The sequence below is a fragment of the Scylla paramamosain genome, chromosome 17 (assembly GCF_035594125.1).
Source record: "Scylla paramamosain isolate STU-SP2022 chromosome 17, ASM3559412v1, whole genome shotgun sequence".
NCBI classification, from domain to species: domain Eukaryota; kingdom Metazoa; phylum Arthropoda; class Malacostraca; order Decapoda; family Portunidae; genus Scylla; species Scylla paramamosain.
In genome coordinates, this window is record NC_087167.1 from 6059059 (window position 1) to 6086940 (window position 27882).

Below are 27882 nucleotides of genomic sequence, written 5' to 3' on the forward strand. Positions count from 1 at the left end.
TTTTATCCTACGGATTTAAGATATTTTGTTATATTGTTGTTTATGGATGTTACAATTACATCACCGGCATATTTGTTGCTGTGTAAGGACTCTCTCTCTCTCTCTCTCTCTCTCTCTCCTGTGGAGCCATTCTGTCATCTCACTTTACTCATTCTCTTCAGGACCAAAAACTTCATCTTGTCACTGTGCCCTACAATAGCCAGTCATTTCATTGATTGGTTGACGTGGGTAAGTGGGTGTCTGTAGTAAGGGAAAGTAGACAGAAAAAACGGTAAAAAGTAAAATATGAACTGATTACTCTTGAAGATTTGAAGCTTCATAGCCATATTGTTCAAATGACTGCATTAGTCTTTCATCATTATTTTTCAGAATTCATCCACTCCCCGGTTGATAGAGGTGGGCTTGAAGGTGCTGATGACTGCTGGCCACCACTATTGCAATAATACATTTTTGTCATAGACCTGAAAATAAAGTGTGGAGATGCTGGCAAGGTGTACTGATTCATCGGTGTACTGCGCAGGCGTGAACCAGCTGGCTGGTGGGGTACCAAATGGCTGCAAGCTTGACAGCAGGGCAGCGGCGAGGCAGCGGCGGGGCCGGAGAAAGGAAAGCGTTTGGCTTTGAACCCTTGGTGACCGCCTCCCCGGACCTTTGATGTCCCAGCCACAGAGGTGAGCCGATTTCTCTAATTGATTGGTCGGCAGAAATATCAGTAATGAGCATCGGGATGCCGAGCTTTTGTGCTCACATGTAAGGAATGGCTGCAGATTGGTTCCGTGCATCGTGTTAACCGAGGCACGGCCAATCCAGGATATTGGTTCCCTTTTCATATGTTCCTCTTATCATGTCTCTTTAAAAGCACCTGAACAAAGTTTTAAATTGCGTTATTTGTCACTGCTTTGTTTACATAGACATGACAAATACTCAGTTCAAGACTCATTCCACAGGATGGGTTGTCTTCAGGTTTGACTATTAGCACAGTGATGAGACGACCACATTTATTTTTAAGGAATTAAAATTCCAAAGCATTTTTCGGAGACAATTAGTTGTAAATTTGTCTATTAGTTTTTTGAGCCTGAGCAACAAGTTTCATGAAGCATCGAATACTTGTCAGTCACCTTGCTGTGAAGATTGTACTCTATTTAAAGCCAAGAAAATTTATTTCAAGCATATAATGCCCACAGCCCAAGTCTTAATGACATCTTCATTCGTGGCCTAGCACCGTATTGCCCAGTATGATACTTAAGGCAGCCAAAACATTCCTCAGATCTGGCCAACGTCTCCACCAGTCAGAAGTAAAGGCGGGAGAGGGAAATGGAGGAGGCGGAAGGGTAATTACTATTGAGTACAAGGATTCGTATTTCCTTGGCTGATGAATACCTAGCCTGTGTGTGTGTGTGTGTGTGTGAGGAGCAGCCAGCAGAGCACCACGGTAGCGCTGCTCTTTACCTTCCTGCAGTCATATTTTTCCGTGTTAGTCGAGCACTGCCGAGGCACGCTATTAGTTTTCGCCGTGTAATCGAGTTTAGTCTGCTCGTTTCTGTGCGATGGCGGCAGTGCGTGCGCGTCAGTCGGCGCTCCGCTGGCGTTCACACGCTGGATACACACATTTGCTTGGGAATCACGCTGATACGCGAAAGTATATTTTTAAGAGTGGAAGGAGGATGGCGTTTTTAGCCTCGCTCTCCCACACCCACGGCAGCATTACTCCCCATTACAGGCGAGGGGGCGGGGCGGGGCGGGGCATGTCTCCCCGTCACTAAACAAACGGAAAAAAAAGTCTCCCCCTGCGGCATGGAATACGAGACGACCTTTAGCCAGCGGCGCCTCTTTAGCCATGCGGTGAGTCCTCCAGACCGCTTTTCCTTGCGATCCTCCCGGCACAAGGCGACCGCGGCAGAGCGAGGGGCGCTCTGCTCTTAATGCTTCGCCCTCAGGCACGGCAACTCCTCTCATCTCTGCTCCTGCCTACCAGCAAGACAGCACGCCACCTGCTGCGCTCCCGGCATTCACAACGCGATGAGAGGCACTGTTAGAGGTTAGGTTAGTCACTTAAGATAAAAGCGAACTAAAAATATATATCGCTTGTTGGTACGGCGAGAATAGGTATTAATAAAGACTTGATTTTTTATTTTAATTAGTACACAGCAAGTATTCACTATTTAATTCTCAAGTCATTCATTTGCTGTTAGCGGCTCGTGTACAGGTTGGCGGTGGCTTGACCTGCCCACCACCACTTCGGCAGAGTGTGGCTCGTTTGCTGCTTTGGTTTGAAATAACAGTACTGTATAAGATTAGGTCCAGTACTTTTTAAATCTTATTTATTTAATTTATTTTTGCTTACGTAATTAAATGCAAAAGGAAGTAAGCGAATTCTTTAACGTATATAATTTCGAAGATTTTGCGTAACTTGAAAGTTATCAGGCGTGTTGCTTTCCTCTCTCTTTCTCTCTCTCTCTCTCTCTCTCTCTCTCTCTCTCTCTCTCTCTCTCTCTCTCTCTCTCTCTCTCTCTCTCTCTCTCACACACACCAGAAACAAATATAAATAGATAAAACAGTAAAAATATTTAAGCAGCAGAATTTCCTTCCATTCATTTGCCACATGACCCCGTTGTCGCGGCGCCACACTCGTAACTCAAGCAATTTCCAAAGTTTCTCTCGCAGACGCTCTTGAAGTGGCGGGGAATGGAGGTATGATGGTCGTGGCGCCTTGCACAGCGTTGTCAGCCCCTCAGCTGCAGGCTGTGAGGGCGAGGAGCATGGTACGAGGGGTGGAAAGAATGAAACTAAAAGGTATATATTGGTTAATGACGAACGAAAAAGAAAGGCTGAGCTAAGTATGAAACATATCCCAGTTATCAGATGGAACTTTTTAATGAAATTTTTTTTACAAAAATTGGAAAAGAAATGCAATTAAAAATTTTACTCGAAGATTACAGATGATTAAATCATAAAAAGTAGAAGAATATTAATGTAAAAAGTATATATCAATCGAAAAGTGTTTTTTTTTTTTTTTGTCAAAAAAAAAAAGAAGCAAAATATGGTTATTATCTATGCACGACTCCTAACAACTTCAAAGAATATTTAACATATGTACAGTGGTTCTTCTTTAAGTAAGAAACATATCCCAATTATTAGATGAAATTTTTGAATTGAGATTTTTTTAACTTTTTTTTTTTAACTAAGGTTTGTACAATGGATAAATGGAAAGAAAAAAAAAACGAGAGATAACTTTATGAAGATGGAGGGTGGCAAGAATATATGAAAAAAAAGAAAAAACAAGAGAGAGAAATAGATGTTAACGAAGGGAAAACAGAAGAGATGGATGGATAGCTAAGGATGGGAAGCGAGAAGAGTTAAAGGGAATTGAAAATGGTAAAGGGAAAAAGTAAAGAGGAATTAAAAATTATAAAGGGAAGACTGAAGGGGAACTAATAATGGGAATGGAGTGAAAGAAGTAAAGGGATGGGAATGGGGGAGAGCCAAAGACGAATTGAGAATGGAAAGGGAGAATAGTTAATGGGAGTTATAAGTGGGAAAGGTGGAACAGTGAAAATAATTAAAGATCGTGAAGGAAAAGAGAAACAAAGGAAAGTAAAACGTGTGTGTGTGTGTGTGTAGAATATTTCCAGTGGCAGATGCGCATAACTTGTCCTGAATTTTAAACATTTTAGCGAGGTGTTCATGCAGTTGATAGTGAAGGGAGAAAACTTGGCGAGACTAAGCGGAGCGCGTGTCAATAATTAATGCTGGGTAAACACGAACTCATCAAATTTGCAACTTCAGGCAGCCGATGGTAGTGGTGGTGAGAGAGAGAGAGAGAGAGAGAGAGAGAGAGAGAGAGAGAGAGAGAGAGAGAGAGAGAGAGAGAGAGAGAATGGTGGATGAAAAGAATGATAAAAAAGTAAATAAAATGCATGGGATGAAAGGAGGAGGAGAAAGATAGGAAGTTAGAGGATAAGGAAGAAAGGATGAGGTGAGGGAGGAAGAAAGAAAGAGAAAGAAAACCGAAGAGAAATACAAGGTAATGGAGGGAAAATATTTGGTAATAATAGGAATGTATTGAAGGAAAGAAGTGAGGAAAAAAAGACAAAAGATGAAGTATGTAGAGAAAAAAGGAGCAGAGAAAACAAAACAAAAAAAAGAATGTATATATAGAAAACAGAATAAAAGGAAGGTCAAGGAGAAAGGGAATATGGAAAAGAAAATGAAAAGAAAATAAGATGTTATACAAGTGAGGTTAAGGAAGAGGAAATGGAACAGAGGTGAAGGAGAGGAAGTAAAAGATGTAGAATGGGAAGTAATAACGATCAGTTGGGAAAAGGATGGAAGAAAAGAAGGAAGAGAAGTAAGGAGAAAAAGAAGAGATATGAGGACGAGAGAAAAAGAGAAAGAGAAGAAAAAATAACATCTTAAGAAAAGTATCCACATTTTTTTACTCATTTTTAGGCATTTTTTTTTACGCGCTACTCAGAAGGGAAAATTTTTCAGCGACAACGCTTTCCTCTTTTTCTAACTTCCCCGCAAATTACCCAACGAGAGAAGAAAAACACTGCATTCCACTCCGTCATAGTGCCGAGGAAGAGGAAGAGGAGGAGAAGGAGTGGCGGCGGGGCGTGTGCGTCTGGGAATGCTGACGGGATGGGAAAGAGCTGCGTGTGTTTGTGTGTGTGTGTGTGTGTAAAAGAGCGAATCATATGTGGTGGTGGTGGTGGTGAGGCACTGCGGTGGAGAGGCGGGGCTGTGTACTGTTACAGTGGGAGAAAAACTGTGGAGGGGTGGAAGGACTGTGATGTTTGCCGGGTGATGGTGTGAGAGAAAGAGAAGGAGAGGTGAGGGTGAGATGGGGGTTTTGTAGTATATATAGGTAGGGAGGGTAAGAGGAGGGAGCAACACAAGGCTAAAGGGAGTACATGGAATGGTTGATTGATTGACTGATTGACTGTTCGATTTTTTTCCGCCCCAACAACTCATGCATCTACGACCAGTGTTTTGGGGGACAGGTGCGTGTGTCCTAGAGGTGGGGACACGTGTGGACGAGTTAAGAGAGGTGTGTAGTGGTGCAGGGTACAGGTGCTTTTTTTTTTTTTCGAGCGCTTCTGTGTCTTGTTTTTTTTTTTAAGTTTGTGTCTTTGTTTTCGAAGTTTACGGTTCTTTTTCATGGTCTTTCTTTCTATAATTATATAATTGCCTATAGTTAAGTTAGAAAAATACTGAAAACCCGACTACTCACCTGTGGATTTGAAAATTGCCGTAATGAGAGAATAAAGTGTTGGAACATTCGAACAATCAGTAAAAGCCTTGTCACACGATCAGTGAGCGAGTGAGGTGACCATACACTAAGCCATAACGCTTCGTAACAGTTTCCCTGACGAGCGTGGTCAGCTGGAGTTTTGTATCGTTGACGAACCTACTCAAGCAAGGATGGTCCTTCAGTTCCGCACGTTTGCATGATCAGTTCCACCGCACCCTCCACTCACACTGAATCGCTGCACTTGCCCACTGACTGTGTGACAAGGAATAGTGAAACTATCTTCCTTGCTTCAGTCTGAGGCGAGAGAAGGTCTGGTGGGGGCGAGGCATAGTTTGTCTTCCTGCTTCACGTCGTTTCGTTTGCTGATGAAAGAACAATAAAGTTTCTTACACGTGAACACTCTTAATATCAACACGTACTCTCTTAACATAGAACAGGTGTTGCTTTTACATTAACACGCTTGGTGAGCCTCGTGCTGACTCTCGAGTCGCCTCCTCACTAAGCTTCCCTTCCTTGGTGACACGCCGGTAGTTGTTTTGAAGCACTCTGGGATGCAGGTGTGATGACCGGACAGCCCAGATCGACCAGACTCTACTTGGGTCACAGCGATCGCTGTGGCTAGGTTGACTTTGCAGTAGAAAGCAGCGCCGTGACGGACGACCCTGCGTCCAGGACACACCCGCTGGTCACTGTCATCAGGAGGGATTCGTTGTGATGTGCATGCTGTTATCAACCCCGAGTCAACTGAGCAATCCTTATGTAATTGCATATTAATTTTTTAGTTATCTTAAAATGTGCGCTAATGAGTGTACTTTTAATGCTCTGATTTATTTAATTTTAACATCCATCGGTTTGTTCAGATTTCCCTTAAAAGATTCATGCATAATTACGATTCGATTCGCGGTGTCGAGTCGACTCACTCAAGTTCGAGCATTGGTGAACCACACTACAGTGGCGCCATCTTGCAGGTGAGGCAACCATTATAACACATGGCAAGTGTAGCCATTCGTTTTCAGTTGATGTGGCGGCCACAGAGTTAAGGGGCGAGGCTGTGCTGTGTCACCTGGCGCACCGTGATCCTTTGTGAGGCCGCTGTGCAGCTCCCTGATGGAAGAGTGGCCTCCTTAGCCTCGCAGGGCCTGGCGTTACTTAGCAGTGTGGAGCAAAATCAGTGAGTGAATGTCCAGTATACTGCTGCATGGAGTGTCACGCGTGAGGAGGTACCCGGTTGGCCTCCCTTGGCCCCTCGGCTCTTCTCGCTAGCCAGGCCGTGGAGGAATTGCCGGACAAGCTGTGTTAGTCTTGCAGAACATGACAGCCGGGTACAGCGGGGGATGAGGTGCATCCCTCATCGGCGGCCGTCACAGTAACAGGTAAGTTCTGACGCAACACCTGCCTCGCCTCTCTCGCCCTCGCGGTTCCTCCCCTACATCCCACTCAGCCAGATTTGCCTCCCGCTCTCTATGTTACACGGCTTTCCCCTCCTGACCTTACCTCTGACCTTGTCACTTGTCCTTGCATCCCGACCCTACTCCCCCTTCCTTCCCTTGGTCCCCAACACACCTCGCTGTCGTTTCCGCCCATTCCCTTCCCCTTCCAGCCATGTCCCCTTCCCTGGCTCCTGTCACCCCTACCCCGCCTCACCTCGTCTCGTCTGGGCTGCGCCGCCCGTGCAGCCTCCCCGCGTCGCTCAGGGTGGCCCAGCCAGCCGTTTGTTGGGCCGCCTCGCATATTGAAAAATTGAATATCACGTAAACGAAACCATTTTCGTACATTTGCACAATTTTTTTTTCGGGTTGGGTGGGCGCCGAACATGAGTGGACGCCGTTCACTGAAGCCAAAGAGGAAACCTTCAAAAATGTATTACGGAAATTAATTAACATTATTTTTCGGAACTCAAAGCACATAATACTGCCATTTTATTCAGTAACACTTGTAATATAATAAAATTAATGCAGGCAGTTTCCAATTACTATTATTTCAGGGAAGCGGCCAGCGTGGCGTGAAGGTTGGATGGAAAGGGAACTCGTTAGACTGAACCTCGCCTCGCTTTCCCTTTCTCTCTCTCTCTCTCTCTCTCTCTCTCTCTCTCTCTCTCTCTCTCTCTCTCTCTCTCTCTCTCTCTCTCTCTCTCTCTCTCTCTCTCTCTCTCCTCCCATTACCTTCCCTCCTCTCCCCGCCCATGTCTCGCCCACACACACCCGCCTCGCCCAGCCCCTTCCTCCCCAGCTCACGCTCAGCCTCATCCTGCCGGGAACATACAATTCTCGGAAGCGGCGAGGAAATAACAGTTGTTCTTCTGACTTTGGGGAGGGAGACAACCACTCTCAACTTGCGCGTCATTCCTCACCTGCAGAGTGCCGGGCTGCGCCAGGCGTCACGTGTCAGGCTCCTCCCGCGACGCCACTCCAAACTTTTTTTGCTTTATTAGAAAATGCAGATGACCTTCCTGGGAATCAGATTACCATGATGCGCCGAGACTTCTGGGCCGCGAAGACTTGGATTTTTTGGAAGGGAAGTGCGAGGAAATGGTGGACTGGCGACGTGCGTGAGATATCCTTGTGGACTGACGTGCCTGATGAGTAGCCGTTTTTATGCCGTGGTTGTCTTGTGCTGGCATAAAGACCACTATGAAAAAGGGTTTGCTTCGACATAGAATAAAAAAAAAATATTTGTCATTTCTTAGCTACAGAACTACTCATGAGACTAAAGTATATGTTGTAACCCAAGAATCACAAAGAAGAAATGAAACGTGTAAGAAGGAAGAATATGAGACATGAATGAAAAAAAAAAAGTGAAATTAAAAAGGAAGTAAAAAAGCAGAAAGAATAAATGAGAGATGATGATAAACACGAAAGTAGGTACCAAGATTACAAGAAGCAATCACCACCTTGATAGACGAGGAACAAAATACACCTCATTAAAGAAAGTTATGCCGCACAATTAAAATGCCAAAGAGCTTGAACTTAAATTGAGCCGAGACCGCGGGTTATCTTGATTCCCTGACGTGTGTGCGGCCGTGGGAATGGGCGTGTCGGAGCATAGGTGCTGCAGCGGGATGAATGCGTTACTGGTTTTTGAGGATACACTTTGTTAGCAAATTAGATAACCAGTTTCTGTTGATTTTTATCCCGTTTTTCTCAGTTAATCCCCTCTCTCCGTATTTTATATCATTAGTTCTTATATCAAAATAACTTGTATATAATTTCTATACCCACTTTGCTTTATTTCTGATTTTATCCTACGCTTTCTTTCTGACTTTTATCTTCATTATCCACGCCCCTAATTCTTACAAAATATACCTTATCCTTCATTTTTATTCCACTTCTATCTCACATCTGTTATCCGTATTCATAATTCTTAAATATATTTGGTATCCTGGTGTGGGATTTTGACTTACTCACTGACTGACTGTTTGGTTGATTGGTTAATTAATTGGTTGGCTGACTAATTGACTGATTACAAAAGCGCCTCAACAACAGAAGCACATAACACCGTATTTTCCTTGCACAGACACACCCTTCTCCACCTAACTACCAGTCACACAACCACCGAACGACCCCTAGCCATTTGTTGGAGTCTTGAAGTCTTACGTCACCAATCACCAATCAGCTACCGAAACAAAACCATCACTAACACCATCACTAAAGCACTGGAATGGGTCATCAGAAGAGGGACTGAAAGTAAGGGGGGCTCAACGGAACAAATATCTATGCCATGAATGTCTGGGAATGTTGGAAAGGCAGGCAGGTAGCGGATAAGCGGACGGCGAGGGAGGCTGACGGAGGGGGACAGAAGGGCAAGGGAGACCTGAGCACAGTTTTGAGTGTCAGGTCAGCTCTTGACATTGCGTGTGTCTGTGTGTTGGAGTGAGGGAGGTTGACACGTGTGAGGGAGGGTGCCAGGAATGGAAAAGCAAACTCTCTCTCTCTCTCTCTCTCTCTCTCTCTCTCTCTCTCTCTCTGGGAAAGGAGACAGTTGGTATATAAGCACGACGGGACGAAACTGGAAGGAGGAGGCGAATGAGGAGGGAGACAGGAGGAGAGAATGGAGGAGGAGGAGGAGGAGGAGGAGAGAATGGAGGAGGAGGAGGAGGAGGAGTATCCAGCTTAGTATTCACGAGGTCGTCCTGACACCTGATTTTCCGGTGCTGGTTTCCCTCCCTTTTCTCTTCTTCCATTTTTTTCCCCCACCTCTCTCTCTCTCTCTCTCTCTCTCTCTCTCTCTCTCTCTCTCTCTCTCTCTCTCTCTCTCTCTCTCTCTCTCTCTGTGACGTATGGGCGGCAGATAGATAAAGCCACGCATAGAGGCACACATACAAAATGACATTCATACATCAACTTGTCGGGTGGATTTCCATAGATAAAGATTAGCATTCATAGCAGAGAGAGAGAGAGAGAGAGAGAGAGAGAGAGAGAGAGAGAGAGAGAGAGAGAGAGAGAGTCATTTCAATCTGTCTCTTATCTACGGGGTTGTGAGTGAAGGACCCCCGCCTCCTTCAAATGAAATCCTTGGCATTCCTTGTCCTCGCTGCCTCTGATGGGCATTGAGGACATTTGCATCCGTCCCTCCCGTTTTCTTTTCATCCCCTCAAGATGATGCTCCCGCTCGCTCGCCCTCTCTCTCTCTCTCCTCTCGCTCGCTTTCTCTCTTAAGGGGTAACTAATATAGAGAGGAGCTGTAGGATATAAGAAAGAGTGTTCTGAGTGATGGAAATGAGAAGAAAAGGAGAGGGAAAAATGGAAGGAATGAGCGGGAAAGGGATGAAGAAAGTAGAAAAGAAATGGAGGATGAAGCGATCTAAGGAGAGGAGAACGAGAGGGAAAGTAGAGGGAAGAGGGAAAGGTTGGAGAAAAGAGAGGGAAGAAAGAGAAAAGGCAGGATAGAAAACAGAAAAAAATAATTAAGCAGTAGATGGATGTAGGGAGAGTGAAAATAAGGAAAGGAAAGGATGAAGAGAGAAAAAAAGAAAGGAAGAAAGGAAGGAAGGAAATATGAAAAGAAAAGAACAGAAGTAAGGAAAAAGGAGAGGTAGAGAACAGAAGGAAGAGAAAGGAAGGAAGGAAAGGAAAGCACAAGGTTTAAGAATATAAGAGAATGAATGAATGGATGGATGGATAGGTAAGGAAGAGGAAGAAGGAAAAGGAATGAAGAGGAGGAAACGGTAGGCAGTGGCAGAATATCAAGATTACAATATAGATGGATAAATGAATATATACAGAGAGAAGGAAGAGGATGAAGAGGAGATACGAGAGAAGAGAAAGGAAAGGGAGAAGATGTAAAAAAAAGTGAGAATAAATGAAAGCGTTTTAGAGACATTTTATTTAAGGATGATGAGGGAGGGAGGGGAGAAATCGAGAGAGAGGGAGAGGGGGAATGGAGGAATGATGGAGGGAGAGGAAAGAGGGAGAAGAGAAAAAGGGGAGTAGATCGTGAGAGGTTTTTTAAATTAGGATTCTTTTTTGCATTTGTGTTGTTCTTTTAAGGGAATTCATTTATTTATTTTTCTTTTATTTATATATATATATATATATATATATATATATATATATATATATATATATATATATATATATATATATATATATATATATATATATTTTTTTTTTTATTCCAAGAAAGTTATTTTCATGTGTTTATTATTGTTTTTGTGTTTTATAATTTATTTCTTCTTTTCTGTCATATATTTAGCATTTTGGTGTATAATGTTAGAGAGAGAGAGAGAGAGAGAGAGAGAGAGAGAGAGAGAGAGAGAGAGAGAGAGAGAGAGAGAATGCTAAATAGTAATTGTCTCTACGAAGGGAGGTTGACACTGGAGAGATTTATTCCTCTAATCTTTGAGAGAGAGAGAGAGAGAGAGAGAGAGAGAGAGAGAGAGAGAGAGAGAGAGAGAGAGAGAGAGAGAGAGAGAGAGAGAGAGAGAGAGAGAGAGAGAGAATTACATAGGAAAACAGGACACAAATCTTTCTCTTCAAGCTGTGTGTCCCTTAATAAATTTTAGAGAGAGAGAGAGAGAGAGAGAGAGAGAGAGAGAGAGAGAGAGAGAGAGAGAGAGAGAGAGAGAGGTATGGAGATTGAATGGCCGTCTTGATGTTCGTATTTTATCAAGCCATAGTCGTCTCACGCCTCTCCCTCTCTCCCTCCTCTCCCTCTCTCCTTTCCCTCTTCCTCTCCCTCTCCCTCTCCCTCTCCATCTTCCTCTCCCACTCTCTCTCTCTCTCTCCCATTCTCACACCTTCTGCCTTTGTCTTTCCCATCATTCTGGCAACACTTCATGCTCTCTCTCTCTCTCTCTCTCTCTCTCTCTCTCTCTCTCTCTCTCTCTCTCTCTCTCTCTCTCTCTCTCTCTCTCTCTTTTTGGTACACATACCTCATATCTCATTGTGGTTTTCAGAGAGAGAGAGAGAGAGAGAGAGAGAGAGAGAGAGAGAGAGAGAGAGAGAGAGAGAGAGAGAGAGAGAGAGAGAGAGAGAGAGAGAGAGAGAGAGAGAGAGAGTAGTACTATTAGCAGTAGTAGTAATCAGTAACCATTATGCTTCTTATGAGAGAGAGAGAGAGAGAGAGAGAGAGAGAGAGAGAGAGAGAGAGAGAGAGAGAGAGAGAGAGAGAGAGAGAGAGAGAGCACATGTGTTGTAAGAGAGTAATTTGATTGTTAGGAGGAGCACCAGACAAGACTACGGTAATTACAGCATCAATAACCAGGGGAGAGGAAGATGGCTCTCTCTCTCTCTCTCTCTGTCTCTCTCTCTCTCTCTCTCTCTCTCTCTCTCTCTCTCTCTCTCATGAAAATTATATTGATCCTGCTGCTGCTGCTGTTACTGCTACTACTACTACTACTACTACTACTACTACTACTACTACTACTAGAATACTGATGATAATAACAATAACAACAACAACAACAGCAACAGTAACAGATATGATGATAACAACAACGATAAGAACAGTAATAATGATAATAATAATAACAGTAATGATAATAATGACAAAAGTAATTTTCCATCAGTATTTTCAGACCCAAAACTCTCTCTCTCTCTCTCTCTCTCTCTCTCTCTCTCTCTCTCTCTCTCTCTCTCTCTCTCTCTCTCTCTCTTCCATCCAACTGTGGCAGCCAACCCCCCCACTTACTCTTCCCAAACCCCTCCCCATCATCCCCTCTCACCATCACCCCTCACTCCCTCCTCCTCTTCCACCCCCATGCATCCCCCTCCCTCGGCACCACGCACTCATAAGGAAATGACTGGAGCCTCCTGGCGCGGCGCCCCCCAATACCCTTTGTCTCCGAGCTCGCTACCTGGATCCTTTCTAGTGGGTTTCGATCCCACTCCCGCGAGGTCCTGTGGGATGCCAAGCGTTTTTGAGCCGCGGCCTGAGAAGGATTACTTTCTTTTTAACGGCGCTGCTTTCTGGTGGGTTTTTAATTTGAGGTGGGTTTATTTCTGGGTATGTTTGTCTGTTTGTCTCTTTCTCCGTCTGTTCCTGGCTTCTATCTGTGTGTTTCCGTCTGCTAACATAAATGGTGGCAGCAGTGGGATGTGTGTGTGTCTGTGGCTTCTCTCTCTCTCTCTCTCTCTCTCTCAGTTAAAAAAAATATATAAAAAGCAAGAATAAAATGCATACCGCAGTACGTTTACATAATAGTTTTCTTATTCTGCATCCGTAAACAAGAACTTTACTCGTCTCATTCACGTATTGTTGTGCGCTAAATGGATGTCTTGCGTGGTAGAGTACACCCATTATTGCGAGCCATCCGTGAACGCCAAGATTGAGGTGTAATTCAGCGTAATGCGAGCAAGAAGTAGAATCATGTGAAGGCTGCACGCGTCACACTAATAACGCTTCTGGTTGTGGTGGAGTGGCGTGGCGGGAGTGGGGAGTGGAGCGGACAGGAACAAAGTAGTAGTGGTGATGGTGGTAGTGGTGGTGAGGGTGTGTGTGGTTCTGTTTTTTTCAAGGTATTTTGTTTTGCCACATTTGTCACTGGTATGTTTGATTTTTCTTTTCTTTCATAAGTTGTGAGTATGTGTTGTGATTATGAATTAGGTTGGACAGGAAGGCAGTGTTGCTTTTTAAAAAATTGTGCTTTGTTGTGGTTATTATTAAACCTTTCCAACTGCATATGTGTATATTTATTTATCAACCGATTAATCTATTCTATCTATCTACTTTATCTACTTTTCCCTTCATTCTTTCGTCCCTTCCTTCCTTTTTCATTTCCTTCCTTTCTTTTCCCTTATTTTTCCTTTTTTTTTTCTTTTTCCATTTATACTCATACATCTATCTACCTACCTGCCAACCAACCATCCATCCTATCAGTGTGCGCTAATTATAATGATACTCAAGGGTTTATTAGTTAGAGAAGCGGCCACTTAGCTGAATGTACTAATTTTGTAGGGGCGACTTGTCCCAAGGGCGAGGGGAACAGGACGCGGCTGCACAATCCGCGGCGGGGCTGGAAGAATACTGCCACTGTATTCCCTGCGTGTTCATAAAAGGGGACCAAGAGAGACGTGGGGAGGGGACTTGGGATCTCCTCTTAAGAACACAGGGAAGTAAGAAAATAAGGAAAACTGCAAAAGATCAGTTGATGTACACAAGGCAGCTTTCATGTGTATTAGGTTCCCTGCACTGAGACTAAGCAAGATCTCCTGTCTCTCTTACCTTTTCTTATATTGTAGGGACCTTAGTCTGGGCTTTTACTTTGAGATGCTTCGTTGTTTCTTGTTTTTAAAAGCCACAGGGATGGTTAAGTGGGTTCTCATAGGTGTTTTTTGTTTGTATTTTGAATCGTTTTGTTCTTTCATATTTTTAAAAGCCAGAGGGTTGGTTAGTCGCGTTCTCATGATTGTTTTGGGTCTGTATTTTGAAATGCTTCGTTCTCTCATATTTTTGAACGCCTCAGGGTTGGTTAGCCGCTTTCCCATGGGTGTTGTGCGTCTGTATTTTGAAACATTTTGTCCTTTCATATTTTCCAAGGCTACAGGGATGATTAACCAGGTTGTCATGAGTGTTTTTCCTATTAATTATGCATACTCTGTTAAACTATTGCTAGAATCGTAAAAATTCATTGAAAACCCTAAATAAGGTGGACTAGATTTGTTGTAGATACTCGAGATGTGAGTTTGAAATAAATGTTTGAGAATGCTGTCCCTTGAGATAGAATGGAGGAGAAGGGAAGAGTTATTTTTGTTGCAACTTTACGATTTATTTGCAAATATGGAAGCCGGAGAGGACAGGTGTAGTAGTGATGTAATATAGAAAACTGGTGGCGCTGTTTGGTCTTTACTGTGGTTAATAATAATATACTTAGCGTGGAGGGTCGAGTGGTAGCCTCACCTCAGATGCCGTGATTTGCCGTATATGGCATCCTGCGCAACGCGGGCATTATGTACGTGTACCTGTGTATGTTTAAGAATGACGCTGATGTAACGGGAAGGGATTGTGCTTGTATTGAATGTACCAGTCCATAGGTGTTTTCGTTTTCTGCCTTTTCTTGTTTTTTTTTCTTTTCATATTTTTCTTCGTTTTATTTTTTCTTCTTCTTCTTCCTCTTATGGGGGTGGCAGTGAGTTTATAAGTGCTACAGTCCAAGTATATATTTCCTGTACTTCCGTCCTGTAGATGATAACGTAGGAGCGTCTTGATATAATCTTCCACGCCTTCTTTTGCCGAGAGAGAGAGAGAGAGAGAGAGAGAGAGAGAGAGAGAGAGAGAGAGAGAGAGAGAGAGAGAGAGAGAGAGAGAGAATTCTTTAATGTTAATGATAAATATTTCCCTCCCTTCTTCCCTCTCCCAGCAGGCGAGATAAGGGAAGATAGAGCGAGGGAGAGAGAGTATCAGGGCCCAGGGAGAGTAACTGATAGCTCCCTCTTACTATCACTCCCTAGGGTCTCTCTCTCTCTCTCTCTCTCTCTCTCTCTCTCTCTCTCTCTCTCTCTCTCTCTCTCTCAAAAACCTCTTGTCGCTTTCCTATTGAACTTAGTATCAGAGAGAGAGAGAGAGAGAGAGAGAGAGAGAGAGAGAGAGAGAGAGAGAGAGAGAGAGAGAGAGAGAGAGACGGACACAGATAACACAGAGGGAGACAAACGGATTTTACGGCAGACATTGACTGACCACCTGACTGACTGACTGACTGCTGCCTGTTTGCATTGAATGACTGACTGACTGCCGTGACTGACTGACCGACAATTTAAATCACCTCGCACGCACACGATAACGAGCAGTGAATCTCTCTCTCTCTCTCTCTCTCTCTCTCTCTCTCTCGACCCAAATGCTCACTCCAGTGTCTCTCTTGATTCGAACCGGTGGCGTTCAAAGCAATTTATCGCGACTGAATCTTTTTATTTGATTTATTTTTCATGCATTTCATAAGGGAACGATGTGAACTGTTGCCTGAAGAAGTGATGTCAGGAGGGCCGGAGAATATGATGTCAACAATTGCAGTAGAGATGCATATATGGATAAATTCAGCGTCTTGTGTTCGGAGCCACGTAAAGACGAGGAGCTGGGGATGTGATGGGCGGGGAGGTAGTTGCCAGATACTGCTTGTTTGTCATACATATTTTGTAGGATTATGATCGTGCTTATTTGGGCAACAATACGTACACGTCTTTTAATAGTTAGGATATTGAGTTGTACTGTTACGTAAATTTTGAAGTGCATGAATAATAAAATTCTTCCCATGTTACATTTCATTGAAGTAAAAAAAAAAAAAAGAAAATCATTACTAGGGGAGAGGAAAGAAATCTGACTGAACACTTGAAGCATTCCACAATTTTACAAGTGAGTTAGAGTTTATACTTATCCGGAAAGCAAGTAGAATTCAGTGAGTCAACCCCGCTACATTAAAACTACAGCTTAAAGGAAGACAAATGTTTGCTTACTTATTTTTGTTGATCTGTTTATTCCTTTTTCCAACAGCGCCTTTGTTGTTTTTGTTCTTTTATGCGGAAAACCTATAACTTTAACATAACTCTACATAAACAACACTGTAATAAGGGAGGACAATACTAGCTTATTTACCCAGCGATGAAATAATCCTTCCTTAATATCACCAGGACCTCCATTAATTTATATTTTGTAAGCGGAAAGAAATAAGACTAGTAGTTAAATTTGTCAGACTCATTACTAACGCTACGTACAACTTAAGGGAGGACAGTACAATCTAAACTTATTTACCTTGCAATGAACGATTCCTTCCTTAATTTAACTAGTATTTCCATTGGTTTATATATCTTACATGGAAAAATAAGACTGGTTAAACCTATCAGACTCCATACTAACACTACAATTTAAAATAGGACCGTGCCAACTTATGTACCTTCCGATAAGCTGCGCCTTCCAGTATCTCCTCTAGTTTATATCTATTACGCAGAAAAAATAAATAAGTTCTGTCTTTTAAACTCTATACTAAAACTACAGCGTAAGGAAGGACGGTGCCGACTTGCTTAATTTCATCAGTATCTCCTTTAGCTTATATATCTTACGTGGGAAAAAGATAAGAGGAGTTCAAATTGTAAGACTCAACAATATGAGGGGAGAACAATGCCAACTGGATTACCGTGCGATGTGTGGCTCCTTCCTTTATTTTGCCAGTATCTCCAATGGTTTAATTCAGCCACGCACACTCTGAACAAAAACCATCCGCTGCAGGAATACATATACTGTAGCATCATCTTATTTTACGAGCGTTGAGTGACTCCTTTTCTCCAGTACCTTTGTTGGCTCTCTCTCTCTCTCTCTCTCTCTCTCTCTCTCTCTCTCTCTCTCTCTCTCTCTCTCTCTCTCAGGATCTTAGCGTGTGGTTGGATACTCTAGATATGCAGGAGGCGCGCCTTTGTTATGAGAGAGAGAGAGAGAGAGAGAGAGAGAGAGAGAGAGAGAGAGAGAGAGAGAGAGAGAGAGAGAGAGAGAGATCCAAGCCTCTTTCGAACTAATAATAATGATCCCTCTTGAGGTCAATTTAATGTTATTTACTTAATCCCTTTTTAACCTCGGGAGGAACAAAGTTGGAGTCCCTAAGCCTCCACCTCATCCTATTTGCCCACCTCCTGCTCTTAATCCCTTGGCCTCTTTGCAATCTGTCCGTCTGTCTGTCTGATTGTATAGTGTCGTATGCATATTTTTTTTACTCTTTTCTGCTTTATTATAATCGACAGTATTGTACACCGTGGTCAATAAACGATCTATTTATCTGTCTATCTGTCTTAAGAGTATCTATATCATTTCTTTCTTCTAGCAACCTCCAGTCACCTAGTCAGTCAGTAAATCAGTATCCTGTATTAATTAAGTTTACTGCGATACGAAATTAGTCAGCAGCACCAGAAATAATGCATGGAATCTCTCTAAACATCTGTAAGAAAGTAAAGGGTTAAACAGAATAGATTTTGCAATTTCTTCCCAGTTTAAAGATTGGAGGTGGCTGTAGAACAAGTAAAGATGTCTTAGAGTGATTTAGTAATTAAGGCAAGATGTACCAAGGGGCAGTCAAAGGGTTAATTAAGTTCATTCCAGCACAGTTCACTTCAATTTATTTCATACGTTTCCTTTTCAGTGTTCTCTACTCGCATATCTGTTCCATGTACGAGTCTTGATCGTATTCTTAGTATTATTGGGCAGGAGAGAGGCTGTGGAGTGGAGCAGTGTTGGTGGTTGTGGTGCTGTGGGAACTGGGGAGATTTTACGTACCAGTAGAAAGTGGTGGTAGTGGTGGTGGTGAAGGTGGTGAAGGTGGTGGTGTTCATGGGGAGAATTTCTAACTGTTTACGTTATCAGTGTTTAGTTTTGTACCTTACCCGCTTGCACACACACTCTCTCTCTCTCTCTCTCTCTCTCTCTCTCTCTCTCTCTCTCACACACACACACACACACACACACACACACATTGAGAGAGAGAGAGAGAGAGAGAGAGAGAGAGAGAGAGAGAGAGAGAGAGAGAGAGAGAGAGAGAGAGAGAGAGAGAGAGAGAGAGAGAGAGAGAGAGAGAGAGAGAGAATAATATGCCCTCTACTATCTCACCACTGCAACTTGAGAGGAAGGTAGTATGTAGGATCATGCAAACACACACACACACACACACACACACACACACACACACACACACACACACACACACACACACACACACACACAAACCACCATCACCATTCACAGGCATAGCACCAATATTACTATAGTGTGTGTGTGTGTGTGTGTGTGTGTGTGTGTGTGTGTGTGTGTGTGTGTCTGGCTGGCTGGTGGGAGGACGAAAGTGGGAGGGAAGATCACTACACTATAACCATTAATATCAAGGATCTGCTGTAGTGTGTGTGTGTGTGTGTGTGTGTGTGTGTGTGTGTGTGTGTGTGTGTGTGTGTGTGTGTGTGTGTGTGTGTGTGTGTTTATCATAGAAATGGTGGCGGTGCTGGTGGTGTGTGAGGCGAGAGAGAGAGAGAGAGAGAGAGAGAGAGAGAGAGAGAGAGAGAGAGAGAGAGAGAGAGAGAGAGAGAGAGAGGGCGTGTCTACTGAACCTCCCTTTCTCGTCCTGTTTGTCCTTTCCTCTTTCTTTCTTTCTCTCCTCTTACCTCGCTGACCTTCTGTATTCCTCTTTGCTCGTGTATTTTTCCTTCTTCTGACTCCCTTCCTCTATTTTTTGTTTCTTTCCTTCAATACTTTTCCTCGTTTTCTTTGTTTCCTTCATTTCCTTTCGTCGTTTTCTTTGTTTACTTCATTTTCTTTCTTTTCCTCGTTTTCTTTGTTCCCTTCATCTCCCTTTTCTTTGTTTCTATTCTATTTTTTAATTTTTCTTGATGTTTAGTAAAAAAAAATCGTGTTTTCTTTTCCTTCACCTTACTTTTTTCCTTTACTTTTTTTCATGTAGTTTATCACTGTTTTCTTTCTTTCAATTTGTTTTATTTGATATTTATTTGTTTGTTTTCATTTGTTTTTATTTATTTCGTTTGGTGTTATTATTTTTTCGTTTATTTATTGCTATTTTTTGCATTTTCATTTAATTCATTCATTCACATTTTTTTTCGTGCATTTGTTTTTTTCTTTTATTTTCTTTTCCTCTAAGCTCATTCTCGTTTTCTTTTTTTTTTCTTATTTGCTTATTGCCCTGTATTTTCGTCATCCTGTTTACATATTTCTCCTTGTTTTATCTTCTCACTTCATTTTCATCATCAAATTTTACGTTCTCTTTCTCTCTCTCTCTCTCTCTCTCTCTCTCTCTCTCTCTCTCTCTCTCTCTCTCTCTCTCTCTCTCTCTCTCTCTCTCTCTCTCCTTTCCATCCTTATTTATTATTCATGGCAATTTTCTCCTTCATTTTAACTTTTTGTACCGTCTTTCTTCGCCTTGTTATATTTTTCTCTTTTCTCTGTTTTTGTCTTACTTTCTCTTTTTTTTCTTGTTTTTCGTTGTCTTGTGTTTTTCTCCCGCTTTCTTTTTCTTTTTCTTGATCATATTTTGTCATTTTGTTTTCATAATTTCATGTCCCCTTGTTTTTTTCCTCTTTGGTCTTGTCGCCTCTCTCTCTCTCTCTCTCTCTCTCTCTCTCTCTCTCTCTCTCTCTCTCTCTCTCTCTCTCTCTCTCTCTCTCTCTCTCTCTCAACTTCTCCAGTGTCTTGTTTTTGCCTCAGCCGTGTCGCTCTTCCTTCTGCGGCTGTGACTTTCTCTCTCTCTCTCTCTCTCTCTCTCTCTCTCTCTCTCTCTCTCTCTCTCTCTCTCTCTCTCTCTCTCTCTCTCTCTCTCTCTCTCTCTCTCTCTCTCTCTCTCTCTCTCTCTCTCTCTCATCTTGTTTTTTTTTTCCTTCAGACCACTACTGACTGTTTTCCTCCTCATGCTGGCTTCTGTCCTCCTCCTCCTCCTCCTCCTCCTCCTCCTTCTTCTTCTCCTCTACTTTGTTTTCCTTTCTTCTTCCTCTTTCAGTCGTCTTCTACTTTGTCCTTGCCTTACTCTCTATCTCGCTTTGTCCTCCTCCTCCTCCTCCTCCTCCTCCTCTTCCTTTTCCTTTCGTGTTTGGTGTCTTTATCGTCACCGTCGTCTTTCTTCTTTCGTCCTTCTCCTCCTCCTCTTCTTCCTTCTTCTCTTGTTGTTGCTGCTTTTTCTCTCTTTTTTTTTTCTTCAATCGTACGAGTAACAAGTCTAGTCTAACATTCTTTAATCTTGTTCCATACTCTAAAGTTTCCACGTCTTCTCTCTTAAAAAAAAGAAAAGAAGAAAAGAAAAAACATAGTCCTTTTTTCCGTATCATCTTTCTTTCTTATAGTTTTTTTTTCCGCCCCTCAAAGCCTGAAGGATATCTGACAAAAGAGACGACGTTATTTCTACTTTTTGTCTTCTTTTTCTCCCCAGTGTTGTGCATTCATCCTTACTCTCTCTGTTCCTCCCGTGCAGTACAAGCAGGGGGCGGGGGGGGGGGGGCCAAGGTAATAGTGCAGCAGGTGTCCTCGCTAGGGACTCGAATTTCTACTGACATATACTTTTTTTTCTTCATCCTCCGCCTGCTGCTCCTTCGTTTCCTTTTCGTTCTTGTTCTCGGCCTTGTTCTTGCCCTCGTTCTCCTCCTCCTGCTTTTCTTCCTCTTCCTGCTCGTTGTTGTTGTTGTTGTTGTTGTTGTTCTCCTCCTCCTCCTCCTCCTCCTCCTCCTCTTCCTTTTCTTCCTGCTGCTTCTTTTTCTTTTTCTCCTCTTCCTCCTCCTCTCTCTTCATCTTCTTTTTCTTTTTTTTCTTCTTCTCCTCTTACTCCTCTTCCTCCTCCTTTTCTTCCTCCACCTCCTCTTTCTTCTTCATTCTCTTCCTCCTCCTCCTTCTTCTACACCCTCCTCCTTCTTCTACATCCTCCTCCTCCTCCTCCTCCTCCTCTCTTCATTCTTCTACATTCTCCTTCGTTCTCCTCATCCTCCTCTCCACTTCTTTTCCTCATCCTCACCCTCACCCCACTCTCTTCTCCTCTTCCACCCCACTCAACCCCCATTCCACCCCCTTACCCTCCCTCACCACCCACAACACCCATACCAGGACTTGCAGGAGGAAAATATCCTGTGCAGCCCTTCCAGTTTTCCTTCCTCGCCTCGATCAACAATGGATGCGCCTCCCCACCGCGGGTCCCTTACATGTAAAGCTCCGGGTCACGGCAGGCTGGTGGTGTGCGCTTTATACTGACTGTGGTGGTATACTCGTTTCTGCTGTGTCGTTCTCTCCCTTTTCTCTTTTTTTTTCCTTCTTCTTCTTCCACTTCTTCGTTTTTTTCATCTTCGTTCTTGTGTTAGTTCTCCTTTTTCTTTCTCGTTTTTTTTTTCCTGTTTCGTCGTCGTCTTCGTCCTATTCCTTGCTCTTTCTCTTCCATTTTATCCTCCTCCTCCTCCTCCTCCTCCTCTGTCTTATCTCTTCACCTCCTCCTCCTCCTCCTCCTCCTCGTCTTTTTCCTCCTCCACCAGTTTTTGTTATTCTTCTTCTTCCTCGTCTTCCTCCTCCTCTATTTTTTTCCTCTTCCACTTTGTTCCTCTTCTTCTTTTTCGTCTTCTTATTTCTTATAATCTCCTTCTCGTCCTTCTTCTTCAGGTTTTGTCATTCTTCCTCTTCGTCTTCCTCGTCATTCTCTTCTGTTTTACTTTTTCTTTCCTCCTTCTCCTCCTCCTCCCCCTCATATCTCTTTTTCTTCTCTTCATCATCCTCCTCCTTCTCCTCCCGCTTTTGTTACTCATCTTCTTCTTCGTTCTCCTCGTCCTTCTTGTCTTTTATTTTTTTCTTTCATCTCCTCCACTTTCTATTCCTTTTCTCTTTTTTAACTTTCTTCTCTCCTCCTCTTCATCATCATCCGTCTCAACTCTTTTTCTCCTCGTTCTTTTTTTCCTTTTTTCTTTTCTTCCTTGATTTCCTTCTCCTTTTCCTCCTCTTTCGTGTTATTTTTTGTTCTCCTTCATTTTTATTCCTCTTCTTTTCATCTCCTTTTCATTTTCTTCCTCAATTTTCTCCGTTATATCTTTCTCCTTCACACCCTTGACCTCCTCCTCCTTCTCCTCCTCCTCCTCCTCCTCCTCCTCCTCCTCCTCCTCCTCCTCCTCCTCCTCCTCCTCCTCCTCCTCCTCCTCCTCTTCCTCCTCCTCCTCCAGTTTTTGCTATTCATGCTCATCGTCGTCGCTCTCCTTCGTTTGATTTTTCCTCTTCAATTTTCTATTCCTCTTCTCCTTTATCGTCTCCTTTGTTATCTCTTCCTCCTCCTCCTTTCTCGCCATCGTCTTCCGTTTTACCCCTTTTATTTTTATTTTCCTTCACTTCCTCCTCCATTTTCTGTTCCTCTTCTCCTTTATCATCTTTTTCATAATCTCCTTTCTTATTTCCTCCTCCTCCTCCTCTTGGTGCTGCTCCATTATGAGGCCTATACGCAGCAGCCTGGTTCGGTCATTATCATCTTCATTGGGGGCCATTACTAGCGCACAATAGGACAAAGGGCTCTTTCAACTTTTTATCCGTCTTATACTTTTCCTCCGTGTGTTCTTTTGTTTCCCTTCACTGCAGCGATTTTATTATTCTCTCTCCTTTTTTTCGTCTTTCAATCTTGTATCTTAATCTTGTTGCTGGAGAAAACTTCATATGGTGGATTTGCTCGCGTTTATGGCATGTGTTCAGAAGCGCTTCTCTCTCTCTCTCTCTCTCTCTCTCTCTCTCTCTCTCTCTCTCTCTCTCTCTCTCTCTCACCACGACTGTTTTCAAAGGCCGCAGAAATGATTAGTCAGGTTCTCAAGAGTGTTTCTCCTGTTGATAATGTAGAAATCATGTTAGTCTGTCACCAGAACCATGAAAATACCCTTAAAAACTTCTGTAATTTCAACTAGATTATCTGAAAGTAGCGGAGGTGCGGCGCAGAAGTGTTTGAAAATATGGTGCTCTAATTTGACTCTTTTTCTTCAAGTCTCCATCCTAATATTCCGTTTTCGCTCAGGTAAAGTACTTAGGGCGGGATGTTTATGCTAATTTAACCTTCTTTTGTTACTTTCTTGTGAGTATCATTCCCTTACGAGGCGCCAAGGACTGACTTTATCTTACAAGCAAAAGTCGTCAGGCAGGAGATCGTGGCGTGTGCGCGGGAGGGTGAAATGGAGAGGCGGCGTGGGATGAGGGATGGCCGGCAGCTGGGTGGCTAGAGGGCACTGGTGGGGAAAGTTGGCGGTAATGTTTTCGTGCAGGCTGGCGGGTAGTGTGACTGTTTCCTCCTCAAGAGTGTGGTTCCTGTCGTGAAAACTGATAAATCACTGCTTGGGGATGTTTGTAGTGATGTTTTCGTGTGGGTAATATGGTTGTATTCCCCTCCGCCGGCGTTAAGAGTGTAGTTCCTGTGGTGATAACTGCTTGATTGTTGCCCTCGAAAGTTTGTGGTGCTGTTTCTTTGCTAGCTCTGCGAAGTATGACTGTTTCCTTCTCGCTGTCAAGAATAATTATGCTGCCTGTCATGATCACTACTCTCGAAAGTCTGCATTATTGAACAGTGTTTAGAAACGCTTCGCTCTCTCACCACGACCATCTTCAAAGGCCACGGAGGTGACTACCAGGAGTTACCAAGTGTGTGTGTGTCCTGTTAATAATGTAGGTATCTTATTAATCTTTCGCTAGAACCGTAAAAACACCCTTAGAACCCTTTCACTTCAACTAGAGGCTTTTAAAAGTAGAGTCGGGTTGCGTCCAGTAGTATTTCAAAATATGGTTCTATGTTTTTATGCAAGGAATATGACTATTTCTTCCTCGGCGTCAAGATACGAGTAGTACAGCCTGTCATGATTAACTGCTAGATCGTGGTGTAGAAACTCTCAATTCAAAGAGTTTATTACCCATATTAAGTGTAGTACGTTTTTAAAATAAGATTGTCTGTGTAAAGTAATTCATAACATAGCTGGGCCCGTTAAATAAGAACGTTTGACAGTTCCCTTACGATAAAATGGATACATAGTGTCTGATGTGCCCGCGTCGTTTAGGATATAATAACATGTTTATCTCTCTGTCTGTCTCTGGTCCGTATTTCTTATTGTTTCGGCGTCTGGTCTCTGTAACGTATCCGAGGTTGTTGTGGAAGTTATTGGGGTGTTTCAAGTGTGCCTTCGTGATTCTATTGATGGCTTGACAAGGATTATGTATCGCTAGAAGAAGCTATTGGATCATCTCCGCGGCCTTGGAAATTAATCCTGAGAGAACAATGCGCTTAATAATAGGAACCTCTATCTGTCGGTCGGTTGGTCTGTCTGCACTCTTCCCCCTTTCTCTCTCTCTCTCTCTCTCTCTCTCTCTCTCTCTCTCTCTCTCTCTCTCTCTCTCTCTCTCTCTCTCTCTCTCTCTCTCTCGCTATCCTATGCTCAGGAGATAAGTGTATTTTCTCTACAAGTGATACTGTTGTCTTTTTGTCGTTAATTTTGTGATTTTCATTAGTAGATCACATTGTTTTTAAAGTCTACACCTATTTTTGGTCCATAATATTTCGACTTATGTATGAATGTACCTCGTATTTTTTTCTGTTGAGTAGAAAAGGATGAATAAACAAAATGCGTAAGGTTATCGAGGGAAGAGGAATTAAACCCTCATTTCTTCTTCTTACATCATCCTCTCAAGAACCTCGGCAGATTCACAACATCAGTTCCGTGTGTTTGGGAGGTTTGTTGGATGTCTTGTGTATGTCCACTGAGGGAGTGCTCTTGCCGCCGCCACGGTCTGGACAACCCTGTCAAGTTGGTGCATGGAGACAAAGGGACGCTTACAAATTCTAAGAAAACGGATTGGTAAATTGCCCACATGTCACTTCTTAAGTTTGTTGGCTTCTCTTTCTTAGCACCAACGCATTTGTGTAGGTTTTAATTGCTTATAAAAAAAAATATTAATAAACTTGAGTGATTTCAATGGTATGTCTATAGCAGTTCGTAGATTGTGTAACTGGATCTGAGAAATTGTCCACATCTAAATTAAGTTCGTTGGCTTCTCCTCCAAGTATCAACACATTCCTGTAAGTTTTAATGATTGATAAGAAAAAAAAAGGGAAGAGTGATTTCATTTGCCTGGCTATAGCTGTTCGTGGTTTGTGTAACTGGACGTGAGACAAAACCCAGTAACACTCATACCGCATCAGATGGAGCAGGAACAGATGACCGCATTCTCAAAACCACCAGTGTCTTAACCCGACTTTATTAAAAAACTGAAATGAAAGAAATTATTAAAAAACTGAAATGAAAGAAATTATTGGAGTTTTCTGCGATCTCTTCATGACTCTAGTGAAGTGACAGTTTAACAACGCCTCTGCATCCATGAGAACACGACTGAAAATCTGAGGCCTTTGAAAATACTCACGAGAATTCGAAGCTTTTCAAAATACTGGACTGAATGTCGACCCACGCTCCCCTACGTCGGCCCCCTCCCCCCCTACGCTCCCCCACGCCCCTTTGGTGTTGGGGTGATGAAGTGCCTGGCCTCCTGACTCCTGATGGCTGCCAGTCCACGCCAGAATTGGAGGCTTGGCCAGGACAGCTGACGCACGGCCAACTCAGTCTGCCATCCATCTTCCTCCAGGAGTATGCAGCACAACTAACACCTGGGAACACCTTTGCCTTGTTAACCTTGAGTCCTTCTGGTGATGTGTCTCTTGAACTCATTGTTGCTCCTCGTCCTCCTCCTCCATTTCCTCGTCCTTCGCCGCCGCCTTGTCCTTCGTCGCTGCCTCCTCGTCGTCCTCCTTCTCCTCCTCCTTATGATTATTTATCCTTTAATTTCAATTGTGTTTTTCTTGGGATCTATTTGTTTTTATTGACTTTTGGATTTTTTTTTTACTATTTTTTTTACTATTTACTGCTTTATTACTTGTTTTGTGGCGTGAAAACTCAGTGTTGCTCCTCCTTCTCCTCCTCCTCTTCCTCCTCCTCTTGTTTTATTGCTGTTTCTGTTCCAAGAGGTTGTGTTTCCTCTTGTCGGTGTGCTCAGTCTCCTTCAACGTCTTTTTTGTCTTTTTATGTACTTTATTTTTATTTATTTATATTTTTTTTATTGATTTTTGTGTCGCAACAAGGTCATGTAGCTCCGCCCTCCTTCAGATATCGCATGCATTTGTGTTATTTGTTCTTAATTTTGTGTTTCGGGGATGTCCATATGTCAAGAGTATCGCAACACAGCTTACTTGGAATCTTCTTTTAAGTGTGGCGTGTTTGACTGGTTGTTCGTGCGAGGAAACACTTAAACACTTGCCACTGTTCTTGAAATTTGCTTAGAGTTAGAGATTTTTCCCTGATTTGCTTTAATATATAAAGTTTTCCTGAAATGATTGTACGCCTCAGTGTTTGTAAATCTCATTCTTGTGTTACTAAATCCATCACCTGTTTGTAAATAATCACCGGAATCCATTAGTACTAGTTCATCACACTTCCCAACCTCAGTCTTAATCACTTTGTTCCTTCACACAGGCGAGGGCGAGAAGCTGCGGTGTGTCAGGTCCCCGCTAGGTGCCCGCCACAGCTGATGGAGGTGGCAGCCCGCCGCGACCCACTGGTGAGCTGTCTGCGGCCCGCCTTTGTTTGCATGTTACTGGCTCGCTTGTAAGTGTTGGCGGCTCCATTGATGACTTGTCGGTTCTCTCTCTCTCTCTCTCTCTCTCTGACTGGTATAAACTTTAAAAAATCAGTTATTTGGGATTTGGTGTTATTTATTTATTTATTTGTGTGTGTGTGAAGAAGTTGGTGAATCATTATGACGCTTTCCTCCTGTCGCTCCTCTTCCTTCGTCCTCAAAAACAATTGTGACTTTTCCTTTCCTTCTTTTTCTCATACTTTTACTTCTTTCATCTTAGTCTCCTAACTTTTCTATTCCTTTTGCCTGCTTTTTAATTCTTTCATCCTTACTTTTCTGACTTTTTCTTCTAATCTTTCTTTTATTTAGCCTTTTTCTCCTCTCCCTCTTGTCCTTCCTTTCTCACCCCTTCTTGACATTTTCCTTCGAATTGACTCACCTGTTTGTATTCCGTTCAATTATTTTATTTATTGATTTCTTTCCTTTTCTCCATCTTTTCTTTGTTTTTTTCTTCTTATTGTATTTTTTTTGTACTTTTTTCCTGTTTTTCTCTTCTTCTACTATTACTGTTATCAGGTAAAAATAAAACTACACTTACGAAAAATACAACATTTTTATTGAAAAGGGCCGCGGGGCTTCTGTATATTTATAAAAGGGAGAAGGAATCGAGGAATGATCGAACTGAGAGCATTACTGAAGGAAATGAAGAGAGTGAATGAAAGAACGAGCAAGGGGAAGAGAGAGAGATAACGAAAGAGGGAGAGGGGAGCAGCCGGGAAGGAATAGACACTGGAGAGAACGTTTTCTTTGACATCATTACGTTTTCTCTACAGTGTTGATATGTCTTCGAGTATACGATGCCAATAACCTTTAAATCTATCTCTCCACACGATCCTTATTTTGTCTGAATTTTTCTCACCTCAGCCTAATCTTTCACCTTCACTCTCTCTTTTCTTTTCCCCTCCCTTCCTTCCCTTCTCGCATCAGAACAAGAGGAAAGCAAGAGGCATCAACTAAACAGAGGGTCATCCGTCAAGAACAGAGATAGAACAGTTTGCCATGAGCCGCTTAGGATGAGAAGAAAACGATGAACTGATGGAAGTTGCCGAAGAAAGGAT

General features: G+C 42.8%; 1 long non-coding RNA gene across 1 annotated transcript; it reads left to right on the top strand.

The window, feature by feature from the left end:
• Window positions 1–151: 151 nt before the first annotated feature.
• LOC135108383 (uncharacterized) lies at window positions 152–27882 on the top strand. The gene is made up of 4 exons (XR_010272239.1): window positions 152–671; window positions 6271–6627; window positions 26662–26793; window positions 27752–27882. It is a non-coding gene; the product is annotated as an uncharacterized LOC135108383 (long non-coding RNA).